The following is a 27,345-nucleotide window of genomic DNA, read 5'->3' on the forward strand; positions in this document are numbered from 1 at the left end:
CCCTGAAAATAACGCTTCCCTATCTGCTCTGTAAAAACATCTGATAGTAGATGTCAAAGATCCATATTATTCGCCAAAATCTTCTCTTTCTCTGAATGAGCAGATAAAACTATTGACCTAAAAATGTTCAAAGAGCTTCCAACTTTGTGTTTTACATTCTTTAAACTGATTAGAAATTGGCAGATTCCACCGATCAGACTGCAAAGTTGTGGGCTTTGTGGTACAGATGCATACTGAAAATGTAATCACCTAAAAATCTGTGGTCTATTGTTTGAGTTGGGATTATCCTGTTTGTGACGCTAACTCAAAGGTGCTGTACTTTGCGTAGGTATGCACCTTTCTACCTGGCTGACATGAAATATTGGATCTTTTGGAACCCCAGTTTGGAATATTCTCTAGAGTCAGAATTAATATTATGTCTCCGACATGTGAGCTTCACAGTTTTGCCTGTATCTTTAAACAGCTGAACATTTTACAAGAATAACAAAAAAAATGTCTTTTACAAAGCAGAATGCTTTGTGTACCAATGATGTGTTACAACAAACCTGTTTATCACTTAATTTATATTGGAAAGTATTTCTCTTTGTTTAACTGATAGGTATATGTCATGTTATTGTCTGTTATATTGTGGTGAACTCACAGTTTTGACATTTGGCTGGACTTTTCATAAGAACGTTTGCCTCTATGTTCTTTTTACTGGTCAGTAAAGTCATTATTGTCATAAATAACCATTATTACAAAGTTTGTTTGATGGGAGATAGGAAATTCACCCTGGGGATTGCTTCTGTTTCTCTGCTTGACAGGGACACAGGAAAATAATTTTCTTGAGTGGCAAAAGCCAGGGTACCATTTGGCTAGGCTTATATAGGGTCTAGGACCAATAGCCTAGTACCTACCTATGAGGCTATGAACCTATAAAATTATCATGACATTTCTTTATCACTCATTTTTCTGGTGTCCTTGTTGAATTTTTTTGAGGCCTTATAAATTTCATCTAGGAATGCTAAATGAAAAACATGCATTGGATTAGTGCATTTACATGACAGTCAACTAAATTATATTATTTTATTTATCTTTTGTTAACCAGGTTGAATGCATTAATTAAGGCTGCAGTTTAGTCATGGAATCCAAATTACTTATTTGTTTAGTGGAGGGGTGAGAAAGTTCTTTACTGAACCACTTACATGGCAGTTAACTATTTTTTTTTTATCCTCTGTTGACCAGGTTAAATGCATTAATTACGGCTGCAGTTTAGTCATGGAGTCAAAATTATTTATTTGTTTAATGGAGGTGTGAGAAAATTCCTTTTACTGTAGAACTGCTGTAACTATGAGCTAGGCCAGATAAATGAAATATATGCATACAATATGGAGTAGCCAGTCAGCTAATGTATACCAACAGCATAATATAGCCAATCACCACTGTACAATATAGTGTAGTCTAGCGTTTAATACAGTAAATTAATATTGTAAGCTGTTAGCAAGGTGCTGGGTCTGATTTCCTCAGATTTTATTTGCCTACTATGTGAATCTGAGCAATTCACTTCAAGACACACTACTTTGCGACAATTGAGCTAGGCTCCTCAATAGTTTTCTTGACCGCTTGTCGAGTAACTACCTCTAAACCTATGGGAGATAACCAGTGTACTAGGAGAATTCATGCAAGCCCAAGGAGGTCATGTAGACTCCATGCAGACAGTGAATAGCATTCCAGACTGACCGTTAGATGTTAGAGTTGTAAGGCAAAACCACCGAAAGTGGTCATACACATAGTCATGCACCAGTTGACATACTTCTTTGTCAAACACCATCAAGCAGTTCCTTAAAATGGGGTTTTGTATCAGTAACGAATATTATAGTCACAATTTAAAATGCTGACATATTGCTGCACGCTGTTTTTCTTCAGAAAATGCAAATGAAAATGACGTCTCTTTTTGTCTCTCTGCTTTCTGCATGAGTAGTAGAAACATTTAGAAGTGACCATGAATGAGTGCCTTTATCCTAGCTTTGTAGCAGCAAGCAGGCAAAATGGGGGACTTCCAGCATTAGCCCAGCCTCCCACTGAAAGGGCTACTTTGATTTAAACATTAATGGAGACCTATACTCAACTTCTCAAACCTGGAAACATATATGTCACCCAAACTACAAAGGTATACATCCACATTATGATACCAGAATTGTTTCTACTGCAACAGTTACCTTCTGAGAACTCCAGAGGAAAAAGGACATCAGTGCAATTCAGTCCGATGTGCTGGTTCTGCATGATATGTATTTAAAAAGGCCAGATAATTTAGTTGCCAGGAAAAAGTTGCAATTGAAATTGTCAATAATTTTTGCTAACTTTGCTAATTTAGCAATCTGATATTGCTTGTAGACTACTTTCTAGCCACCTGTTAACTTGTAATGTTCTTCTGTGTCTTAATCTCTTTTTTTAATTAAAAAAAAAATTGTTGTTTATGTGGAGCTTTTCTCCCCGGGCCTCCACAGAAAATGGGCCCCCAAGCCCAGTGGACTTACCCGGTAATCAAACTGAAATAAATAAATAAATAAAAGTATTATTATCTTATAAAAGATAGTTTTTGGGCATATGATTACATATATATTATTACTGATTACACACATAATATTACTGTCATGACATCCATGTACAGAATGCAAAATGATCATACATTTTAAAACTTGACACTTATGGAGAAGACAGAATAATGCACCTCTAACATTACTTCATTGTTGTGTTCATTTCTTACACTAATACACAGGTTCACACATTGCACCAGTACCATCAGTCAGTGAGACACTGTCATTAATTCATTCAGAGGCACATTTATGTTCTTGGTTTTAGTGCCAGGTAAGCTGAATTTGCGGGTCTACTTCATATTGTCGTAAGCTGACAATATCGAATCTGATATTGTCGGCACAGCAATATCGAAAGTGAAGACCATCGTGCAAGTAAACAGAAATCTCCATAAGGGGAGATTTCCATTTACCTCAATGTAGTGCGGTCTCAGAGTTAGTATATTTAAGTAGGGGGGTGTGGGGGTGCAGGGGGGCTTGACCCCCTGCCTATGCCATTTATTTATTTTTTTCATTTTTTTTTACATTATTCGATGTTTTACTTAATCGATCAATAAATTTTGACCTTTATTGATTCGATTAAGTAAACTTTCGATAACGTGATATAGACGCAAATCTGCTGCCACTAGGAATGAAATAAGTGACTGTTTTTTACTAACACACAAGGCTGTTGCTTTTATGAGTGTGAATCTGGTTGCACTACTTAATGAAAGGTGTATAACAGAGTCCAGGGGTAGTGAATTATGAAAGAACGTCAAAACATTTTTTTAATTTGATCTTGGCATCTGATTTGTTGAGACTTGGTCAGCCCTTAGTCACTGACCCAAGGCTGTGTAGTACCCCTCAGCAGTTATACAACTGCTTAGATTCATTGCAGTAACAATGATTGTTATTCCTGCAGTTACACTACTGTGTGTTATGATGTCTTTTTCATTGTGTTTGTCCAGCTTGTATTTGAATAATTGTTCAGTTTGTTACTAGTAATAATGTACGATTCTATCAATCTTATGTTTGTCCAGCTTCTATTTGAATAGTTATGTGTTATTAGAAATAAAACTCCCACACAAGGGGTATGGGAATAAATACTCCTTCGCACACTCAGCTTTGCTTCCCAGTTTTTGGTAGGGTGCTGAAATACCCAGAATACAGAGATTCTAGACTTTTTGACTGACTTTTTACTTTTATTTATTTATGTATTTTGGTGAATGCATTATCAGAATCAAATATAATGAAAAAATGTTTTTTATTGACAGATTGAATGACATTTCTTCCTCTGCACTGCAGGGCCATTGCTATACAAAAATCACTATTGCTGTAAGCCAAACCTTCATGAATGCTGCGATTCAAAGCTCTCAGCTGTCCCTGATTTAGCAGAATGAAAAATGTATGCAAGTTTACCTCATATTTTTGATCTGGTTTTACAGACGGCAGTTTATTTACTTGTAACTGAAAAACACATGCCATGCTGCAAAAGATGTGAAAGTGGGGATTTGCTACCATGTACTTGCAGTGTTTCACAGAACCAATAATGGTATTGATAATAACATTTACTATAAAACAGAGTTTTAGTTAAACAATAAGCACCGATGATTTCTGGGTTCAGCTCCTCTTTGGTAACATATATGCTGCAAACATTCAATATTTTATCAAGTTCAGACAGAACATTGACTAGAAAAAAATGAAAATAAAAGAGTTAGGTAGTCTATGCCAGTACAGCAGAACTAGTGCTGTTTGCCTGAAACATACACAACAAACTGATTTACCAGAACATATCAATGTTTTTTAACATGCCAACCTTGTATAGGCTGAATGTGCCAAGAGCTTTAGCAGTAGGACTAAGGATAAGTTTTATTGAAATCATTCCCCTCTATCCATTATGGTACAAATGACATAACCCATTCAGTTGTAAATAAAACTAATTTAGTCTCTAGAACAGAACATCAGATGTCTCCATGATGTATACTAAAAGCAGTACATACACCATCGTGTCTGCAGTACTGTTAGCCGTATAATTTATACTGAATCACACAATAACTTTCATGACCATTTGGAACCATACACATGCTGAAGACCACAATATCAAATTAATGGACTTACCCACTCCCTCCAAACCCATGCTAGCACTTGTTCCTGTGTCCACACTCCTGCAAGACTCATGTTTGCACTTGTTCCTGGGATCACACTGGTAAAGGATTTCAGTATTCAACATATTTGGATATTGTGGGCTTCAAAGTTTGGTCTTTCAATATTATGGTCTCAGGATTTTGATTTTCAAGATTGTGTGGTTCAGGATTGTCATAGGAAACCATGTTTCACTGTTTGCTGATGCATCACACAGTGATGTGTATGGCATACTGAATTGTACCTTGATCTTTGCACATATAACATCATATAGGCTATACAGACAGGACCCAGAGATGAAGGGGATAGGATTTGGTAAGGCAAGGCATAGCATGACAGTCTCTATGGCCTGTAGGCACATAACTTCAGGAGCAGGCTGTAAATTGTGCATGGTATAGCATTCAGTGTGCCATATGTAACAACAACATCTTGAGCAGTGGTACCCATATAGATACAATAATGACACACAGCATTAAAGCCTGGGTGTCCAGCGTAACAGTCATACTTTGAGTAGTTGAGCAGATAATACACCCACACACACACACACACACACACACACACACACACACACACACACACACACACACACACACACACACACACACACACACACACACACACACAGAATCTATATTACAATGTTGAAACACTATAACATCGAACACCTAAACATCGACAAGTATTCAGTGAAACGTACTTCCACAATTCACTGAATACTTAAAGAGCAAAGAAATACTAGCTCTGCAACCCAATGGAACTAAACATACCTAAACCAAACCCACTCATGTGGTGGGCTGTGTGCCCCACACCCCCCTAACTAAAGATACTAACTCCGAGATCACACTACAGTGGAGAAACTGGCAAAATTGTGTAGTTGGCCAACTACATCTTTGCCCTTTAAGTAATCAGTGAATTGCAGAAGTGGATTTCTCTGAATACTTGCCGAATTTTAGGTGTTCGATGTTACGGCATTTCGACATCATAATATAGACCCCACACATACCACATACACACACACATACACACACACACACACACACACACACACACACACACACACACACACACACACACACACACACACACACACTTTTCTATATATTGATTTGTGCTGATGCATATGTTTTTGTGGGTCTCATACCTCTCAACACCTTAGAGCAAGAATTCTGGGCAAAGCCAAAAAATAGTGGTGGGACAAAGGCCCAAAATTCATGAACAGGTTTTAATTATTCCTCTTATACACTTAGAAAGCTAATAGAATAAAATGATTTGCATTTTTTAATTTCACCAAATCTTTTGGGTTTCTAATACCATGACAGCAATGGACCCCAAAGTAGGATTAAAGTTCATGAAATTAGTATTGTTTCAATCTTTGATGTCAGCCAAAAGTTCTCTTTGCAGGATCTGCAATGTGTCCAGTAATGACTCCTTCTGCAATTTGTAAGGGGTTACATGTACTGGTAACATATCTAAATATGACTGTAGATTCTTTTTTATAAGACCTGTTGCTCCTACTACTATTGGAACTATCTGGGTATCTTTCTTCCACATGGCTCTCGTTTCTGCCTGCAGATCCTGATATTTTATGACTTTATGTCTCTCTGTATACAAGACCCTGTAGTCACTGGGTGTGGTGATTTCAATGATCAATGCTACTTTCGTCTTCTTTTCATGGACCATTATATCCGGTTTTCTAGCATCTATCTTTTGAACTGTTGGTAATGTGCAAAGACTTTATTCCACCAACTCAGCACATACGAAAAAAAAGGCACGAACAAAAAAGTGTGATACCATGTGATGTAGACTTCATCATTATCTATGATGCTTTGTGGCTCATATTTCCAGTGTTTTTCAGCCACTTCAATACAATAATGTTTGCACAGTCTCCAGTGCAACAGTCTTGCCATATTATTATGCCTTTCAGTATACGGTCCTTCTGCCATTAATAGGTGACAACCAGCAATGAGGTGTGCAACTGTTTCCAATTCTGTTTTACAAAACCTATATTTGTCTGTTTCTCCCACATGTTCAATGGACTTTGTAAACCACAGTTTATGTAGCCCACTGTCTTGTGCCACCAATATTAATCCTTCATCTCTTGGTTTGAATTTGCCTCTCCTTAACCATTCCTGTGTTCTTTCCTGATCCACATGAGGTTCGTCCAGACGTTTTCTATACTTGCAACTACATTTATGCATTTTCTGCATTTCTTGCCTTCTCATCTGGTCCTGCACCTTATATTCGTTCTTTTGATTTCTGGCACATTCAGTTGCTGCTTGATTTTTATCTACTTCTGGTTTGATTTCCATTTCTGCTTGATGCCGATATGCTCCTGCTAGATTAAGCAAAGAAGTCATCTTAGATTTATTCTCTTCATGTTTCAAAACTTTCACTACGTTTGGGTCTTGTGAGGTCAGCAGGTATGTGTGCAGTCCCATGGGGTCTATATTAGAACACTGAAGTTTCAAAACTTCGAATGTTCTAATATCAACCCCTATTCAGCGAAAGCTAAAACCATCGAACATACAGAACAGCAAATTTTTTCCTAGGGAAAAAAATTGCTGTTCCAAAACACATACACACAACACAAGCACACCAAACAAACAGCAATCCACACACATACACCTAAAATATTACACCTAACCCTACACTAAACTATATACACGCCACTAACTATACACTTACCTTAACCCAAACCCTAACCCTAAGGTCCATCACTATGGCACACTCGCCTCACTCGCATCCTAACCCTAACTCACCTACCCTGCCCTAACCCTCACGTCCACACAATCGCACGCTTACCTGACCCGTGCCCTAACCCTAACTCACCTAACCCGCACTAACCCTCACATCCACACAATCACACACATACCTAACCTGCACTCTAATCCTAACTAACCTAACCCGCACTCAATTGCACACTTACCTGAACCCGACCTGTAACTTTCCACCACAGTGCTAAAAATACCAAAGCAACAGAAACGGACAACTGAATTCTTTCTCTAGGAAAAAATTTGGTTTTCTGTTTCTTTGATATTTTCAGCTTTCGCTGAATAGGGGTCGATATTAGAACATTCGAAGTTTTGAAACTTCAATGTTCTAATATAGACCCAGTCCCATGATTGCATATCTATACATGTAATCAGTTTCAAGGAGGCCCATTTCTCCTTCTGGCTAGGGAATATATAATCTTGGTATGCACTGATTTTTATAAATCATTTGGTGAGCATGAAGCATCCTTTTTGTTTTCCTATCTAATCTATCCAACATGTTTTGGAGCTAGTTAATCACTCCAAAACTGTAAAAAAATTAGTGTATGCTTTTTAAATGATATGAAGGCTGAAACTCAAATGTCTGTCATTATTTAGTAACTTCAATCCTCAATGATTTGCCAGAAAAACACACATTTTATGAAGAGCAGACTAAAAGTATTAGACAAAAATCAATACATTCTGCAAAATGCTGGACAGTTGAGTGGTATTGTGCGTTTACTCACCTGTCTGGCTTTATGCCTGTGTTGCACTGTAGATATCCAGTGAGCAAGTTATGCAGGACAATATAAGGTACAGCTCACCTGATGCACATGAGCTGGCAGCACAGTTTGTATACTATATGAACCGTGACAAGCTCTTAACCCATTCCTGCCTGCCATCCACCATTTGTACCTCAGTAGGGCTTTGTACTTACTGGTCTATGTCACGGTTCTGTTACATTGCACATCCATACTGGGTTGAACTGCAGGAAGCAAAGACCTTGGAATAAAAGGCAAGTAAGTGGCAAACAAAACACTAATAGAAGCAAAAGTCACCCTGGAAGCACTGAAAGTGAGGAGGAATTACAATAAATAACCTTCTTTAAGAGTAGCACAGCTTTATTATTCTGCTGTTCATCTGAAGGACTTCATCAAAAGAAACAAAACTTTCGACTCATTCCATTTTATATAAATCATTAACAAGACAATAAAGCAATTATACAATTAAATGATCTTAAAGAAAGAAGATTAAAGGTTAATAAGGTTTAATACCAGAATTAAGTCAGCCTTTTGGAGTTTTTTAATAAGGTCTTTTAATAGGTTTATTATACGGATAATGGTTAGTATTTGTTTACTAAAAGTTTTGTTTTTTTTAAATAAGTTGTGTTTTTAAATAAGCTGTGTTTTTAATATTGTTGCCTAATGGCTTGATTATTTAATTGTGTAATAACTTTATTGCCTTAATGATTTTATATAAAATGGAATGAGTCGAAAGTATTGTTTTCTTTCTGATGAAGTCCTTCAGATGAAAAGCGGATTAACAAAGCTGTGTTATGCTTAAAGAAAGTGATTTACAGTAATTCCTCCTCAGTTTTGGTGTTTCCAGGATGGAATTTGTTTTCATTTTTATAAGCAAAGACCATGGTTACATGATGGAACAACAGTGGTACATATGTGTGGCAGCACCAGCTTTGGCACACTCTGGCACATACTGTGGCACACCGTGGCATTACAGGTCTCATTATATATCTGTACACATACATGTAGAGCTTTACTTTGTATGAACTTGTACAAAAGGTATCTGTGCCTTTGTTACAAAGATTCTTTTTAGACTTCATCTGATTGAGTCTCAGCAGTCATGTGTGTCATGTGTGCATTTGCTAAGTTGCATATTCCTGTAGAACATGGACTGTAGAATAGCTGGTAACTCTCTGTGCCCACATTGTAACACCGTGACTGCTGCCAAGGCGAAAGTCCAGTGTACCTGACTATAAACTGCATTATGAGTGTAATTTATGTTGGGCTACTCATTTGCATATTTTCTGAGCATCATCATGTATACCACAAACATCATTAATCCATACTCTCTAGAGCAGAAATTACCCTCCTTTTCTAGTTTGTCAGACTTTTTCAACATGATTCATTTTATAGGTTCATTGATGAGAATACTAAGCTAAGTAACTTGAAGGGCCATTTTAAGCCTAGACAATAATCTGAGGTCAGAATCAAACCTTGCATCTTCTGTCTGTGAGGTGAAAACCTTAACCATTATGCCAAACCCACCCATATAATGCAGTTAAGAAACCATAGATTCATATTTAAGTATTAGGCCACCTGACCTTGAGGACCATTTGAAGCCCATCCAATTTCCCTTACTAAGAATCAAACCCTATACCTCTTGTCAGTGAGGTACACAGCTTAGCTAGTATGCTAAATTCCACACCTTATAAATGTAGCACCAACATGCTTCACACCTCTAGTTGTCATACAAACATGGCCAAAGACACCACGGATCCTACCCTCTTCAGGGTTTTCTCAAGGACTGTTCATTCTAGCACCATCTGGTGATGTAAGATGATTTAGAAATTCTTCACCAAAAGATAATCCCATAGCTATGGCAGCTATGTATACCAGCAATTTTTACTATTATCTAAACTTCTGCATTGAGGCACATGTTCCATCTGTCACAAATACAACAACAAATTAAGAAACAGGCCCCTGTGGTGGAACTTTATTACAAATAAACTATTCTACAAGGGAAAAAAGCCCTGCCACCCCATGGCAAAATATCTATATCTATATCTGTATCTATAGCTATATAGTGTGTGTGTGTGGGTGTGTGTGTGTGTGTGTGTGTGTGTGTGTGTGTGTGTTTGTGTGTGTGTGTGCACGTGTGTGTGTGTGTGTGTGTGTGTGTGTGTGTGTGTGTGTGTGTGTGTGTGTGTGTGTGTGTGTGTATATATGTTTAATACCTTTCAACTGGTGCTTTTTTCAGTTTAAATTTTAGAAAAGCATACCTTGATTACTGTCTACTCAATGGAGCACAGTTACACAAATGTGATGCCTCTTTTAGCATGCATCTGTCCAAGTATATTGCCCAAGAAGGAAAAACAAAATGGATCTTGAATAAAAAAATGTCATGTATGCCCCTGTCTTATAGCTTGATCAGTTTACTCCGCCTCTTGCAGACTTCTATGGGTGACTTACACATGGCCCACAAGGCTGTAAATGGCCTTGTCTTGCTTGACCTCTTAAATATTTCTAAGACTGGACACACCACTAATACCCATTCTAAGGACATAGATCAATGTTGAAATATAAATAGAATCTGTGGGCCGAATTCATATCTCTAACAAACAGTCTCCCACTGGAAGAATATGTTTCAATTCAATATTAAACAAGTACCTGCCTAGCTCTCTTTAAATCCAACTTGAATGAGTGTAAGGAGGTCTGTAAATTCACCCCTGGTCTAGCCCCTCAGATCTTTATGAATAGATGGAGAAAATAGTAAGAACTGCAGTGGCTGGGCTCCCAACTGTCGCTTCTACTGATTGTTTAGCACATCCCTCTGAAGCTACGTGGAGGAAATGCTCATACACCTATAGGCCAGCTACTCCATTCATTGCCTGTGGACCACATGTAATCTATTGCTCAGTGTTTTCCTGTGCATCAGCTAATAGTGTTTGTTATATATGGGATGCATGCACAGCCTATTTTGTGTTCTATCAAATAACTGCAGCTGTGGCTCTGGAAAATGCAATAATTGTGCTTTTAAGACCAATATTTAAATGTATTCCTTAGAACAAGTCATACAGGATGTTTCACGGCCATATGATATTTAGGGCACAGATGACGTAATACTTTCAATGCACAAGGTATAAGGTTTGATCTTGACCTGCAGCCAATGTCTGTATAGAGTTTGCATGGTCTTCCTGGATCTCTGTGGGGCCCCTCCCATTTTCCAAAAACATACTGTGTGTTCCTACCTCAAAATCACCCAGGAATGGAGTTGTGGCAACAAGACAGACTCTAGATGGTGCCTATCAGAAGAAGAGTTGTGTAGACCAACTGCTTGGGGCAACAACTGTGGTGTGTGGTAACCTCTAGATAGGAGACCTTGTGTCACAGTCTGCAAGCCATATCAGGGTTAGCCATTCAATGGCATAAAAATTGACTATTGGTGATTTGCTCATGTTGACTAATGTTGCCAACAATGGGCATGGGTATTTGCTGGTGATAAGTGGTTTGAGGACCTGACCTACTCTGTCCTACACTGGATGTTAAACCAATCTGCACTCATTATAGGTTCACTGACTTCCCCTCACTATTGCAACCCTGCTGTGAGTCATAGACTGCAGTTATAAATACTGCCATATCCTTGCATGGGAGTCTGATTGCACAAGTATGTCACTAATTATGATGACATCCCACACTGTCTTCTAATGCCTCTCCCTCATCAAAATCCTCACACCATTTATTGTCCTCCTTCTGAGTAGTAGACTCTGTCTCTCATGCTATAACACTATATTGTGCTGTGGTTAGGAAGAGAAGACCTTCTATATTTATCATGAAAGGATTCACATCATCTAGATCAAGAGAGAGGTCATTTGTGCCCCCTATACTCCTCCCTTATCAGGCCCATATTGGGTACAATGCCCCACCTTATTACCCCCCCCCTGCAGCTAGAAAGACAGAGAGAAAAAGTACCCAACCTCACCAAGAGGATCAAGGTCTCAAACATATGTCATATGCTGTCGAAGAACCGGCTGAAAAGTCTCTCTCCTGTCACATACCAGAGGCAAGAGGAGGGATGTACAAGGCCATGTGTCAATGGAATTAATGGACATGCTCCACACACATGCTCACCTCAGACAATCCAAATCCACCAGAAATTTGAACAAAAGCAAGAAATAAAAAGGACGTGGCAATAATAGGGACAATAGAGGAACCAGAGGCTCCCTACACAGAGGAACAGAATCCCAGCATCTGTTAGGCAGTCCATCTTCTGGAGACCTCCAAGAGAAATCTTGTGAGTGAGAGATCGATAGTGGTTCTCGAGTCAGGGGTCACTCACTTGTACTAGACAGAGGCAGGCAACCTAAAACTAGGCACACAACACCTACACCTAAAGTCACTGGGCAACCCACCCACACAGTAGGCTAGGCTTATAAATGCCCTAGGGCAGATGGCCTAGTATGAATAGCAGGCGATGAACCTGAACCTAAATATGAAGATGTGGCAACCCATTGCCTAGATGGAAGGGGTTGGCAGTGGTGGCGGGTTGTGTGGCCCTTAGGAGTCATCACTAGGTAGGTGGGAATTTCCAGCCTGTTTCTGAATTTTTCTGTGCAGAGAAACACCTTTTAAACTAGCTTCTTTTCCTCAAACAACTGCCTTCGCACTGCCAGTCCTCAGTCTTAAGCCCTTGTGCACTGGCAAAGCCCTACTGACATCTCAACTCTAACTTACTGACAAATAGCATTCACTCACAGCTACTGGGGTTAAAAAATGGATACTAAAACATGTTGTCTGAATTAAATGTGCAGCACTGACATGGCGCAGCTATCACTGATAGGATGTGGGCGGAATGTGGGTAACATGGAAGTAAATAGGACAAAAGATGAAATAACCAGCATTTAATCCATTGAGAGGGCAGATAGAGCAGGATGAGAGATAGAGAGGACAATAAATACTAGGAGGAAGGATGAGGAGATTGAGGAGGAGGGATTTTGTGAGGAGAGGCATTACAATTAGTGTGACTTGTGCAATCAGACTGCAAACAAGGATATTATCCAGTTAGTAGTGCACTGCAGTCTATGACAGCAGGCAGGTGCAGTCAGAATGGGAATGCATTCAGACAGAAGAGTTAAAAGACAAATTCAGACAAGCAGGACACAGATGAGCATATATATGAATGTAGTGGAGAATAGTGACCAGCATGCATGGAAGAGAAGACAGAACACATAATAAGACTAGATGGATACATGGACTGGGGGTGGGTCTAAGTGGGGAGAAAAAAAAAAGTAGGAGAGGCCCTTCAGGAGACTTGTGTGGTGGGGCTTGTGTGGGCTGGCACATGGTTCAGCAAAGACAGAAACAGTTACAAGATCAGATACAAAGAGAGGTCAACACAAAACAAAGTAGGTAGACTTCAGTAATAAGGAGACTGGGGTAGAATAGCATAACTTGGAAGCAGTCATCCTGTGAAAGAGTCGGCACAGAGTCATCCACTGGTTGCAATCAGTGCAGTCAAGCAGTGGTCAGAGAGGCAGCTCAGGTTAGAGAGAAGAGAAGTGAAGACTGGAAGTTGAGTGGAGTGAAAGTAAGAGAATTCAAAGAACTGGGCAGCACTCAAAAGAAGAAAAAAAGAAAAGATGCAGCTGAAGATGAATAAAGAAACTTCAAAAGGGTGAACACTACAGAACAGATATGTGGCCGATTCAGGTATGGAAATAAGGTATATAAGGAAAGCTGGTGGTGTAATGCAGAAGCTCAGGATGTCATCAATGAAAGAAGGAGAGTGGGAAAAAGTAGGAGATAGAAAAGATGGACCAGGCTAAGAAGGAACACTGGTTGGCTAACAAAGAAGCTAGGAGAGCAGTTGTAATTTTGAAGAACAAGACATCAAAGATACTCTACCAGATTCTGGAAAATCACTCAGTAGATGGCACAAAGAAACTATCAGATTACAAGGTAAGGAAAGAAAGAAAGAAAGAAAAAGTCACCAGACACCCTTCATAAGGGATGCCAGCAACTACATAATCACCAGTCCACAAGACATCAATGGTAGATGGAAGGAGTACTTCCAGCAGCTTCTGAATGAAGAAAACCTCTCGAAAGCTGCACTGCCCCAGAAACAGCCTACAATGAGAGAAAAGGAGGAGTCCACCATAGAAGAAGTAAGAACATCACTAAGGAAAATGAAGCCAGGGAAAGCCGCTGGGTAAGATGAGAACATGACAGATATGATCATTTATGATCAAGATGTTGGGTGAGTTAAGGGAGGAATGGCTGCTGAGGGTATTCATACACATATGGAGAGAAAGGCAGATCCCAGATGACTAGAGAGTACACATACTATTGTTAGAGTACAAGAACAAAGGGGACATGCACATCTGTAGGCAGTATAGAGGCATCAGACTCCTGTCATTCTGCATGAACATTCTGTTGTGAATGACAGATAAATGAATACACAGAGTAGAATAAACTAAGATGGGAAATGAACAGTTCGGATTCAGATTAGGATGCAGCACAACCAACCTGATGTTTGCAGTGAGGCTCACTGAGAAGAAGGTAGAGATGAGGAAAGAATCCAACTTGGCATTCTTAGACTGGAAGAAAGCATATGACAAGGTCCCAGGAAAGCTGATTTCAGCAGTCCTACAAGGCCATGTCAAATCCAGAGCTGTTGGACATGCTACACTTAAAGAAATCCAAGTCCCTCAGAGACACATGCTCCAGGGATCTAAACCTTGTCATCATAATAAACAAAACATGCGGGAGGGATAAGTTCCTGACCCAGAGACTCCCCAGACTCTGGAATAGACTGCCCATACATGTCAAGCAGAGAACCTCTTTGGCCCTCTTCAAAAAGAACCTTGACGATTAGATGGGAGATAGGAAATTCACCCCAGGGATCTCGTCAGTCACCCTGCTAGACAGGGGCCAGGGAAGTAAATACTGTGGGAATAAATAGCCAGGGAATTGTTATGGCTAGGCTTGTATAGGCCCTAGGGCTGATAGCCTAGTACCAAGCTATGAACCTACGAAGCTATATTGGTAGAAATAGTTCAGGCTATGTATAGGGACCCAATGACACAAATATGAACAGTGTTTGGTCTCACAGAGGGGTTCCCAGTGGGAGTGGGTGTGCATCAGGATTCAGCTTGGAGCCCACTGCTGTTCATACTAATGATGGATTGCATCAGTAAACAGGTCGGAGGAGACAAATCAACATCACTGATGCATGAAGATGATGTGGTATTACAGGCAAACTCTGAATAAGAACTTCAACAAAGGATGGGGGAATGGAATGAAAAACTGAAGGCACGTGGGATAAAACTGAGAACAGATAAGACAGTGGTAATGGCATCAAACTGTGGAATCAGAAGAAGCTGAGAATTGAGATAGAAGGGAAAATAATAGAACAAATTTGCTTCAAGTACCAGAGAAACATGGCTGAGGACAAGGGTAGTCAGAATAAGGAGTTCCAATGTTGAATCAGAGGGGGTGCAGCCAACTGGCAAAGACTGTAGAGATAGTGTATGACTGATGGTTGCCAAAGAAACTAAAAAGGAAGATGTAAAAAACAGTGGTGTGACCAGTACTTCTGTATGGTATAGAAACGTGGGCAGTGAAGGCAGAGAAGTTGAGAAAGGTAGAGGTGATGGAGATGAAGTTGCTGAGGTGGGCAGTAGTGTGCTCACTGTAGGACATACAAAGAAATGAGAACATAAGAGCACAAGCCTAAGTACCTCCAACTATAGAAATGGTCAAAGAGAAGAGATTACAGTGGTTTTGGCACATGTGCAGGAAAAAGAAGGCAAGATGGTGAAGAAGAATTGGGACAAAGAGGAAGGCAAGACAAAATGAGGGCATTCAACAAAGAGATGGTTAGATTGCGCAAGAGAAGGCCTGCAACAGCTAGGCATGACTGACAAAGAAGGTAGGAGAGTGACAATGAACAGAGAGAGATGGCAACAGCTGACATGAAACCCCAACTTCTCATAGAAAATTAAAAAAGGGTGTTAATGATGATGGTGATTATGATGATACTTAGGATACATAATTCACAAAGATGGATAATTCAGATATGGAGGTAAATACTGCAGATGCTGTATATACTAAATTAACCTTCTGATGTAACTTGCTGCTTTCCTCCTTACATCTGTATTTTACAATCTTTTTCCCTTCATGCATTTGTTTTGCTCTGAAAGATTATTATTATTTCATATTTAAGATTTGTATACCCTCCTGGGCTGAGTCTGAAAACAACTGATGTGGATCAGTGCTCTTTCCTAGTTAAGAGCTTTTAAATAAATAAGCAAATAAATAAATAATGTGTGTCACTGTACGATGCTCATCTTTAACAAGTTTTTTATATCCTTCACTGGAATGATATATGCTCTATACAATGGCTTTACATTTGGGTTTGATATGCTGACACTGTCTCTCAACTATTGAGATTTTTGCTGAATACCCATGTATTTGCCTAAGGAAAATATTATTCATTGAAGTTATCTTTTTCTGATGAAATTATTGAAGGCCAAAGTGACTAAAATTACTTATATTTGAGGTTTCAAAGTTCATATCCTTCAGAAAATGCATGCTTATGCAAACCGATTATTCTAGCAACTTTCTAAGTTTACAAGAGTGATATTTAAAATTTGTCCTTGATTTTGGGCCTTTGTCCCCCATTATGTTTTTTATTTGCCCACATTTCTTGCACTTAGAGGTTGAGAGTTGTGATGCTGATGGAACCTGGTTAACTTATTAAATATTACCATGGTTTACTAAATGGAAGATAGAAACTATCCCATCAGATCTTTTAGCATAAGTCTTAAAACCTGCAGTAGTGAAATAAATAAATCCATTACTAAATGAATATAAACGTTATAGTGGCATATGTTTTGTATAAATGACTAATCAGTACAATCTTTTCATACAATCTTTTGTAATTTCATAATCAATCCACAACAGCTGCTGGAAATAAAATAAGCTGACATGTTCCAACTTGTTTCATAGAATCTGAGATAAAGTCATATCCGAATTTGTTATAAGATTTTAAAAATATTTACTCAGCACTTCCTCACTGAGTAGGATGGTTAAAGATGTTGTTGCCAAACCATGATTTCCGAATTACTAAATGTTTCTAAAATTAGAAATATGAAGACTGGTGTATGATTTCTATTTTGAAAACATACGAAATACAGAAAAAATGGCCTGATGTGGTAAAACATGGTTTTGAGTTGAGACAGGGATACATTTAAAATATTCCAAGCTATGGAGTGTTAAAACTACAGATACATACATCTTTGCAAAGACAGCCATATTTCTTGCAAAGAAATAAAGAATACATCAGGTTTGTTGTCAGCTCTGTTTTAAATATAAAACAATTTAAGTGGGAAGAATGCCAAGCCAAGCACTGCTTGGAAACATACACAGAGATTGCGTTAAAGTTTTTAAGATAGATTGTCCTATAGCAGTCAAAACACAAAATACAATTTTGGCTATCGGTGGCTCTAAAGACAAATGTATCAGAACAGCAAGGTAATGCTAATATATAGTGTAAACTTAGTCATACAGTTTAACTATTTATTTTCATTTATTTATATGATTTTTTTCCCACTGGACTAGGATCCTGAACAATGAACTATTTCAGGCAAGCCTGGGTTGTACAGATTCAGTCATATTATATAACAATACATTAGAGATATAACACATGCTGACAGAACACAGGCAGTAGCATACATGCTTTTGATACAAATACATAAAGCACAGTTGCATAAATTCTACCTACTTGTAACAGTAGATGGTCGTAGGATGCACTGACTTACTGGTATTCAGGTAGTACTGCCCTGCTACCCTTCCACTGGCAGTACACCAAAGTTCAGAATCCCTCCCACTGCTTGCCTGTGGATGTGATGGACTAATCACCTGGCAATACTGGGACTGCCTTACAAACCCACAGACTGCAAACTTTTAGTTTTCTAGGGCCCAGCAAGAAGAGAAAATCAAAGTACATGCGTTGCAAGCACTTAATGCTCCAAATCAAGAACCACACATGCACGCACACACACACACACACACACACACACACACACACACACACACACACACACACACACACACACACACACACACACACACACACACACACACACACACACACACACTCAGTCACACACAACAGGCTGTGGAACAGCACTCCACAGCAACCCAAACACCAAGCTGTGTATATCCAAAAAGTGGGATGGCAGGTGAATACTCCCAGTATGGCAATGTGTTCTATGAACATCTACTCTTACAGGTAAGTAGAACTTACACAGCTGTACTATGTTCAACAAACATTCTGCCTTAGTGGCATGCAGGTAGATTCCTAAAGGTTACCCAACCTGGAAGGAGAAAGGATAAGGGTCCAGGAGCCCCTAGAGAATGGTCTAAGTAAGGCCTGCTCTGGATCAAGAACAGGCATCCAGCTTATTGTACTTCATAATGGTATGCTCAGAAGACCAAGTTGCTGCCTCTAGAATACTTCTAGAGTCCACTGCTTTCCAATACATCACTGAAGAGGAAAAGGCCCTGGTGGAATATGCCTTTACTTTGCCTTGATTTTGTCTTGCTATGTTGGGCGCAACAAACAAATAAATCCAGAGGACAACCAATGTGCAATGGTTTGATTAGAGATAGGTGCATAGGATAGGTTCATATGTAAATACTAGGCTATCAGTCTATGGACTATTACAAGTCTAGCTGATAAGCAAAGATCAGAATCAAACCTTGTAACAGAAACACAGTAACCCCTGCCCCCTTGACCCTTTATTGCTCCTTCCCAGGAAATAAAAAGCTTTTGGTACTTCTTAAGGGTTTTGTTTTATCAAGGTAGTACCTGAGCGATGCACATCCAAGGTATGAAGTATCCACTCCCCCTTATTCCTAGGTTCTGGGAAGAGCACAAGGAAGCTGTGCATGCATTCTGAGACCAGATTCTGCATGAAAGAGGTGTTAGTTCATAACCCAACTCTATCCCTGTGGAACTTAAGGTAAGGCTGTCTTACCACAAGAGCTTGTAGATCAAAGACTCATCTTGCAGATGTCAGAGCAAAATCAGCACTACAGGTGTTCCCTCATGTGATCACAAATATGATTGAAAGGTTGGAAAATGTTCTTAAAAGGTATTGATGACATTCTTTTCCTGGGAGCTACAAGACAAGAATGTGATAAACTTTAAATTAAGCTGCTTGACAAACTGAGATCAAAGGGTTTGAAATGCTGTCATGTGTCAATGACGTACATAGGACATAGGACACTTGCTGACAAAAAAATGGATTACAATGATTTTTTTTTAATTTTCCTTTGTTGATCAGGTTAGTCCCAATGCACTAACAGCATATTTTCAGAGAAGACCCAAGTTGGTAGAGGACTAAGGAAACAGCAGCCATGGGGAAGGAGAAAAAAGCTATTGAGAATTTGGAGGTGGAAAGTGAGAATTTGGAGGAAAAAAATTTTGATACAGAGCTTCAGAATATAAAGAAATGAGTATCATTAATTGTTTCCATGGAGCAGGAAGTAAGTGAATCTGTTGAAGGGGTGTGGATACCAAAACCTGTGTCAGGAGGGCTTGCAGGTGGTATTCTGTTAAAAATTATTGAGCAATATGATCCAAGTAACAGTCCTGTTGTTTCACAGAATAACATGACAGCTAACATTTTCGGAAGAGCTGTGGTTGGTAATGTGGAAAAGGAGCCACGTGATGTGACAGCAGGGAAAGCAGCAGTTAAAACCTATCCAACAGTGACAGAAAGTAAAAGAGAAAAGAAGCAACAAACTGAGAATGTGTCTGATTTTGTGGCAGCAGATAATGCAGTAACTAAAACATATGCAGCAGTGACATCAGGCAAAAGAGGAGACCAGCAACAAACTGTATGTAAAACTGCATAAAGAGAAGAGCGATTGTGAGAATAAGAACAAACAAATGACACTGTAATAGATATGTGTGAGACAATTTGGTAACTGTTCTGGGTTTTAAAGCTCCAGAAATGTGATCTTTTATACATATTAGGACAGTATCTCCCTGTGAATTAACATTTGAACTGATGCTCTGATGATGAAATTTCTGGCACTATATAACAGAAAGAACATTTATCGGTGGAACAATTATATGCTTTTTGGTAGTAATTTAAATATTAAAAAATGTTACTTCACAGTTTAGAATGAATGAACCTGAAGATGATGTTAAAAAAATGCATGCAAGGTCTATGTGAAACTGTTGATAATATTAAGAAATTTAGAAATGAGAGAAACTTATGGAAAAGAAGGTGGATGTTGGAAGCTGTTTTGAAATGAGAAAAAATGGCAAAATACTTGCCCTGATCATAGAGGGACATTAAGATATGCTGGCCAGCCTAAATTATATTTCTTTTGTGGGGACTTTTCTTATTTAAGTAATGACTGTGACAGTACAATGTAACCAGTGTGGGGAAAAAGGACATGCTGCAAGGTGTGTGCCTGAATGCAGTTTTTTTAAAAAAGGGACACTTTTAGATGGATTGTCAAAAGCAAACAGTAAATAATGAAAAAGATGGGGAAATATAATGTGACAAGAAGCTGGGAAGAGGGTGGATTATGTGAAGAGGAAGAAACTGTAGTAAAAAAAATATGGAGGAGAAAAATCAGGAGAGAGAATGCATGCAGAAAGAGAGGTCAGGAGAAAGGAGTGATACAAATACTTTTTTTGAAGTTCTAGCCACTGAAAAATCTAATTCTGAGGATCAAGGATTTTCTGTAGATAAACCCAGGAAAATATTTGTGAAGATAGGTAAAGGCTGCCAGCCTAGACAGAAAGCAATTTGTAGATAATTCTGTCATTTGTAAATATTAATATACTCCACAGACTTGTTCTCTTAAATGGAAGAAAATGTTGTTAGATGTGGAACTGCAAAAATGTAATAGTGCACTCTGCTGTATTAAAGCGGATAAGTCAAGCATTGTGAAATTCTTTGATTTAAAATCTAGAGCCGGGATGTCTAGAGGGAGGCATTCTGCCTATTGTTTTGAGCCAGAGTTAATGGATAGAATTTACATGTATAATTTATTTTATTGCTCTGGCTTACTGACCAGCTACACGATCAAAAAGGCTACTAACTTCTGAGTTTCTGTTAGCCTGGGAACCATAAATAAATGATGTAATCTGAAATGAATCAGTGGTACTGTGTTATCAATTTAAGGACAGAAAGAATGAGAGCATTTGAGCATTTGTCTTCAGAACATCCAACATCACCAGCACTGCCTTGCTCTATATGTAAGTTTATTTTAGAACTGTGTTTTCTCTTAGATATAGCTAGGAAATAGGAAGGTTAGATTTTTTTCTGTACTGATGTCAGAACTTTTCTGCTGTATTATTTTGAGTATTTCTCTGTGCTCTCTGAACTCTTGAATATCACTGTCTAGTAAGAAGTATTGGCTTCTGTTTCTATTATTTATTATTACACATTTTTAAACCTTTCAACTGTGGCTGTTTTATGTAGAGATAATTTAATCTCTAGAGTGCATTGCATATATATAGTGAAACTGTACAAAGTCACTCAAAATAAGCTTTGACTGTTCAGTTGCACTTGCCATTTGGATAATAATATTGCACAGTATAATTGGACACCCTTTCATAAGGACCTTTTGGTAGCTGATAAATATTAGTGGGTGGTAGCAAGTAGTACTGCCGTATAGTCTGGGTAAAAAGGGGCACAGCTGGAGAACCTGTGCCAGCCTTCCCCAGGAGTGTCTGTGTGGTTGTATATAACTCTTATCTCAAAGTGTGTGTGTGTGTGTGTGTGTGTGTGTGTGTGTGTGTGTGTGTGTGTGTGTGTGTGTGTCAGCTACTTGGGCAGGGACACGAAGCACTGGTTGGACAGAGAAGGTGCTGGAGGTTTTAGCTTGCCCACTAGGCTGAATTCTGGACCCTATAGCTGTGCCAGTGGGGAGTCTTATTGGGGATCTGGAGAGAAAGGGAGAAACCAGCCCCAGACTGACTGTGATCTCTGTATGCTTTTAAGGGAAATTGTACTTTATTGTGTGTGTATTTGTTATCTTTTCCATATATAGATGCCCCTCACTGGTGTTAGTGGTGAGGATTGAGGCTCCTTGATTGCTGGGCCCAGAGCACGGGCATCACATATTAATTGTTTGGCAGTGGAGGGATATCTGAAGCACATATTAATTGGTTGGCAAATACTAATTAGCTTGTAGTGATGTGGGTAGTGTGAATTCCTGTAGCTTGTGTACAGTGATCACTGAAGGTGTTTTTTGTACTCTATATCAGCCATGCATTGAATACTCAGAGTTCAGATCACAATTATTTTATTTCTTTTGTTAGCTTAGTTAGTTAGGGAGAGCAGGCAGCATGTCAGCAGAGGAGTATGGAAAGCTGGCAAGGAGCCAGCTGACTGAGATGTGCCAGGCTAGGGGACTAGTGCATGGAAACCTGACTAAGACAGACCTGATTGCAGCTTTGATCACAGCTGCCTCAGAAAACAGCAACCAGGATGACGATCAGACTGGCAGTGGAGATGTACCACACTCAGAGAATGAACAGCTCAACCTTTCTGCAGAGGACATAAAAATATGTCTGGAGCTAAAGACACTTGAGTTGGAGGCCAGGCATTTGGAAGTAAAAGCAGCTGAGAGACTGAGACATCTAGAGAGTGAGGAAAATGAGAATCTGTGACATTTGCAGGCTGAGGAGAATGAGAAACTGCTACACCTGGAAGCTGAGGAAAAAGAAAGGCAGATGCTGCAAGAGAAGGAGATGCTGACTCTTCGCCAGAGTCATGGAGGTAATGGGGAAGGGAGTAACTGGACCCCAGAAGCACAAAAGGCCAGTAAATTTCTTCTGCAGTTTAAAGAGGGGGATAATTTTGATAGCTTCATTCATATGTTTGAGAGGGTATGTAAACAGTTTGATGCTGACCAAAGGCTCTGGGTACAGTTTCTGATCCCCTTACTCCATGGTAAAGTTGTAACTGTGTTGTCTAAACTTGCTGAGCATGAATATTTTGATTATACTGCTGTTAAATATTGCTTGTTATGTTTTAAGCTAACACCTGAAACTTATAGGAAAAAGTTTCATGAGCAAAAACGCAAGGCAGATGAAAGTTTGTGTGAATATGTTGCTGAACTGAGCACTTATTTTCATAGGTGGGTGAGTGGATGTCAGGTCACCATTTTTGAATGGCTGGCAGACATTTTGGTGGGGAACAAGCCCTTAGTACTTTGCCTGAGGACATGAGGATCTGGGTAGCTGATAGACAATGTGCTAGTTCAGAGGAGTTGGGGAAGAAGGGGTTTAAAGGAACCCATGGTGGGCAGCACAGACTGCCCCAACAGAATCTGCCAGGTATATGTCCAGGACATAGGGTTAAATGTTTTGAATGCAACCAATAGGACCATGTGGTATACAGATGTCCAAGGAGTCAAGGTAGGGAACAAAAGGTGAGGGAGCCAGTAAGTGGGAAAGACAAAATGCCAATAGTAGGTTGTCTTGGGACAACAAGGGTACCAAACTACCACAAGAGGTTATATCCTATTGTAGTGAATGGCAAAGAGGCCATTGCTAACAGAGACACAGCCTCTGACATAACCATTGTAAAGCGAGCAATAGTTACAGAAGAGCACTACTTACCTGGGCAGTCTACTCCAGTCAGAGTTTTAGGAGAGACCCCATTCAAAATACCTTTGTCTAGGGTTCATCTTACTGGAAGGGTGAAAAAGGAAACCAGCAAGTAGATGTGTTTGAGGATATCCCTGCAGATGTCCTGATAGGGAAAGATTTTGATAATGCAGTACCATGTGCTCATGCAGTTACATGCAGTCAGGCTTGGAGACAAGAATTTGAGCCTGGTAGCCTGGGGGAGACACAGACAGACTGCATACTTGCAGTCAGGACTGATGAGGTGGTTACTTCAGGGAGGGATCTACTTTGTAGCAGTGAGACTGAAGGTGAGCCACAGCTGCTTGTGGGTACTGATGTTCCCTTGGACAGAGTAATTGCAAAGGTAGAGGTGAGTAGTAGTACCCAGGCTGACAGTGAGGCACCACTCTCAGAGGATGCCAGACTTCCTGTGGAAGGGGAGCTGGAAAGGGTTACAAAAAAAGAGTTGAGACAGGCTCAGCTCTCAGACCCTACATTGCAAGGCCTGAGGCAGGTATCTAGGGAGGCACCTGATTCTCAAGGGAAGGCGGAATCTGTATACTGGAACAAAGGGTTACTATATAGATAGTGGACCCCTGAGGTAGGGCTAGAAGGTGCGAGAGTACAGCAGTTGGTAGTGCCTAGAACCTACCGTCTGATGCTTCTAGTCATAGCCCATGATATTCCCTTTGCAGGTCATATGAGCATAAAACATATGATGAGATGTATTATGCAGGAAGATGTAACAGGGTTCTGCAGGACCCGTGAACAGTGCCAAAAGGTAGGCAAGGCAGGAGACAAGGTGAGAGCTCCTTTGATGCCTTTGCCTGTGATTGAGGAGCCATTTCAGAGGGTAGCTATGGATAATGTGGGGCCTCTGAGTACCCCAAGTTCCACAGGGAAAAAGTATATCCTAGTGGCAATAGATTATGCTACAAGATACCTGAGGCAGTGGCTCTGTCCTCCATTGAGGCAGAAAAGTTGGCAAATGCTTTGTTAGAGATTTTCAGCAGGGTAGGATTCCCAAAAGAAATACTGACTGACAGAGGTCCCAATTTCATGTCAGATCTGCTGGCTTGTCTGTGGAAGTTCTGTGGGGTGAAGAACCTGAAGACCACCCCCTACCATTCCCAGACTAATGTTCTTGTTGAGAAGTTAAACTCTACATTCAACTCCATGCTATGAGCATTTGCAGACCAGTTTAAGAGGGAGTGGGACAAATATTCGGTCCATCAGTTGTTTGCTTACAGAGAGGTTCCCCGGGAATCCATAGTTTTTTCACTCTTTGAGTTGCTGTATGAGCATATGGTAAGGCGACCTCTAGACTTAATTTGAGATGAGTGGGAAGGTGAGTATGAATCTCACGAGGATTCTGTTGTGGCATATGTCCTAAACCTCAAGACAAGGCTCAGGAAACTCATGGACTTGACCCAGAAGAACCTGGAAGAAGCCCAACAACAGAAAATGTATGGTATGACAGGAATGCTCGAGCTAGAGAGTACACTGTAGGGCAGCAGGTAATGGTTCTTATTCCTGTCAGACACAATAAGCTGCAAGCAGCTTGGGAGGGACCCTACAAGGTGGTAAGAAAGGTAAGTGATGTTAACTACATGGTGGAACTGCTAGGCAGGTGGCAGCAGCACAAATTGTACCATGTTAACATGATGAAACCTTACCATGATAGGGAGGCCCTTGTGCTGAGTATTTGCAGTGGATTGCAGGATGGGTCTGAGGGAGATCTGATGACTGATCCCCTCAATGAGGCTTGGACTGGCACCTCAGTGGAAGGGGTAGCAATGTCCCAGCAGCTATCTCCTACCCAGGTTTGAGAAATCCAAGCAGTGTTACAGGAGTTTGGGGATGTGTTCACTGGTGCAGCACCAGGTGGATACAGGACCCCAAATGCCTATTAGGCAGGCCCCTTATAGGGTACCTGAGAGAGTCAAACAGACTCTGAGAGAGGAGATACAGGTGATGTTGGAACTAGGGGTAATTAAAGAGTCCAACAGTCCCTGGGCCTCCCCAGTGGTGCTGATGCCAAAGAAGCATGGCAGCACCAGATTCTGTGTGGTTTACAGGAAATTAAATAGTCACACAGAGTCAGATGCTTATGCTATGCCTAGGACAAATGAAGCCTCAGAGCAGTTGGGTGGGGCTAAGTATCTTCCAACCATTGATCTTACCATGGGTTACTGGCAGGTGCCCTTGACTCCCAGTGCTAGAGAGAAGTCAGCCTTTTTTACTCCTTTTGGCTTGTATGAGTTTAGAAAGATGCCCTTTCAGATGAAAAATGCCCCAGCAACTTTCCAGAGGCTGGTAGATCATATCCTAGCAGGAGCAGGAGGGTTTGCCCTTGCTTACCTAGATGATGTTGCCATCAACAGCCATTCTTGACAAGAGCGCCTTCAACATGTCAGGGAGGTGCTGGGCAGAGAACAGAGGGCAGGGTTGACATTAAGCCAAGCAAATGTCAGGTGGGTATGGCAGAGGTCTCCTACCTGGGATATAGAGTGGAGAGTGGTAAGATCAGGCCAGAACCTGCCAAAGTAGAAGCCATTCAGGCATGACTTGCACCTGTTACCAAAATGCAGGTAAGGGCATTATTAGGGACAGCAGGGCACTGCAGAAACTTTGTCCACAGTTATATTACCATAGCTGCTCCCCTCACATTCCTGACAAGGAAAAACAGGCCAGGTAAGGTAGTGTGGACCCCAACATTTGAGCAGGCATTCCAGAAGCTTAATGAAGCTTTGGAAGGACCCCTTGTGTTAGCCAGTCCATATTACAGCAAATAATTTGTTTTGCAGGTGGATGCTTTGAACCATGGAGCAGGGACTGTAGTTAGCCAGATTTCTTCAGAGGGAGAAGAGCACCCAGTGGTTTATCTCAGTCATAGGCTCCAACCCAGGGAGGAATGCTATGCAGCTATAGAAAAGGAATGCTTAGTCATAGTGTGGGCACTGCAGAAACATCAGCCTTATCTGTATGGAAGAAAATTCACTGTGATGACAGATCACAACCCTCTAACATGGTTAAACAGAGCCAGTCAGCAAAATGCCAAGTTGCTAAGATAGAGCCTAGGGCTACAAGCATATATGTCAGTGCAGCACTGCAGTGGGATTAGCAATGCCAATGCAGATGGGCCCTCAAGACAGAGAATGGGGTAAGGTATACTCGGATACACCTAACCCTGTCAAGCAACGTTTCTCAAGGGTCACTTGAAAAACTAGCTTGAGTTCTCCATTGGGTGAGATGCCTGAAGATAGATGAATGCTGCCAGCCTAGCCAGATAGAATTTTGTAGGTAATTCTGTCATTTGTAAATATTAATATAAGCCACAGGCTTGTTCTCTTAAATGGAAGTAAATGCTGTTAAATGTGGAACTGCAAAAATGTAACAACACTGCACTCTGCTGCAACAAAGCTGATAAGTCAAGCATTGTGAAATTCTTTGATCTAAAATTCAGAGCCAAGATGTCTAGCGGGAGGTATTCTGCT

Source organism: Protopterus annectens, chromosome 5.part1 (assembly GCF_019279795.1).
Source record: "Protopterus annectens isolate FY-2018-M chromosome 5.part1, PAN1.0, whole genome shotgun sequence".
Taxonomy (NCBI): Eukaryota; Metazoa; Chordata; order Ceratodontiformes; family Protopteridae; genus Protopterus; species Protopterus annectens.